The sequence below is a fragment of the Hibiscus syriacus genome, unplaced genomic scaffold, assembly GCF_006381635.1.
Source record: "Hibiscus syriacus cultivar Baekdansim isolate YM2019G1 unplaced genomic scaffold, ASM638163v2 tig00111837_pilon, whole genome shotgun sequence".
Taxonomy (NCBI): Eukaryota; Viridiplantae; Streptophyta; class Magnoliopsida; order Malvales; family Malvaceae; genus Hibiscus; species Hibiscus syriacus.
The window spans coordinates 4,587,422-4,589,346 of record NW_024063194.1 but is presented as its reverse complement, the minus strand read 5'-3'; positions in this window follow the sequence as shown (position 1 = coordinate 4,589,346).

Genomic DNA, 1,925 nt, shown 5'->3' with positions numbered 1-1,925 from the left:
GAATAAAGATGTTCATGGTTAGGCCCTTAGTTACTGCTATGGAAAGCATAAGACTAGAATGTTTGTGAAAAAATGGTTAAATCTTAAGCATGTAGCACTTGGATTGTGAATCATGCATGTACTTATTTTTTATTGATATTTTTGGTAGCATGCATATGTTTATGAGATTCATGATGTTACTATATATTCCAATATATTACTGATAGCATAAATGATTTTGATATAACATAATAAATATATTTTTATTAAAATTAATTCTACTTTTATAAAATTTGTCCAAACTTTTAAATAAACTTTCTTAGTTCAAATTATGTAAAACAAATATCATTTAAACAATCTAAAATATTTTTTCAAAGTTACAATTTTCTTAAAATATTAAAACTTCACATTTTAGCTAAGAGTTTAAAAAATCTTATATAAATTTCGAAACTTTCAAAAAAAAAGAATGCTTTGTGGTTTCAAAACTTTTCAATAGTTTTGAAACTTTCATAAAAAATCAAAACTTTGCTTATAGTTTTGAAACTTTGGGTTCAAAATGTCAAAAAATATATTTCCTCTTTTAAATAGTTTTGAAACTTCCTGTGTAGTTAACCTTTAATGAGTGAATTTAATGCTTCAAACAGCTTTAAACTTCCTCCAACAACCTCTAATGACTAGAAATCAATGAGAGCATATAAAAAGGGCCTTCAAACAACCAAGAAAAGACCATTCCTTTCATTTTCATTCTTATTCTAGTGTTCTTGGATGTGTTTGAGAGCTTAAATTTGCAAACAATCAATCATTGTGAGGATATTCAAAGTTTGCTCATTTGTAATTTCTTCTTAGGAAGGGTTGTGTACTAAGAATTTTGGGTATATTTCTTAGTGTTATGTAATGTTATACCTTATCCTAAAAGGTTAGAACAAATTAGTGAATTTGTTAAAATCCTTAGTATGGAAACTAAAGTAGTGGATGTAGACTTCATTGAGGAAGTTTAACCATTCAAAATCCTTGTTTCAGTTCCCCCCTATTTTTCTCAAAAGCTTCAAACAAATTTTTATTGCAAATTCACCACTCTCTTGGCCACATTCCTAAATCAATTGACTAAACAATTAGTATCAGAACGAGACTCATTGGAAGGTTCAACCATCTCTTAAGAAGATCATTGAAGGGTTCAATCATCATTCTAGTCATTCATGGTCTTTATATAAGTTTTCGACATTGTTAGTGATTCTCAACCCATCAACTAGTCTTAATACTTCAATGAAGCCAACTATGCATATTGCAAGAATAAGATGGAGCTCTATATTCAATAAAATGATTTGGGAGCATGAAGCATCATTATGAGTGCCAATTCTACTCCAATTAGATAAATAGAGGACACTACTAGAAAACCCCCTTTAATGACGCGCATTTGTGTGTCATCTTGCGCGTCATCTATGGGTGCAGATGACACACAAATGTGCGTCATTGAAGCCACCGTCATAAATCTCAGATGACGCGCAATTGTGTGTCATAAATCTATGACGCGCATTGCGCGTAATTGAAGCCCCCGTCATAAATGAAGACGACACACATTTGTGTGTCATAAATTTATGAAACGCATTTATGACTTACATTTACGACTTACATTGCGTGTCATTGAAGCACACGTCATTAAAAACGATGACACACATTCGTGTGTCGTGATTGCATGTCGTAAAATTTATATATATATTGTAGATTGACAAATAATCAAACTAAATCACATTTAATGCCTCATACTACTAAATATATATATCATATTATATATAAACAATCCATTTGCATACAATATATTAACATTAAGTTATCAAAAATATTTTAATCATATGTCGATACAAAATATCACGACATAATAAAGTTTGCCACATAAGATATCCATTCTTTGCGAATATCATCAATGTCATCATCCGTGTATTCTTCCT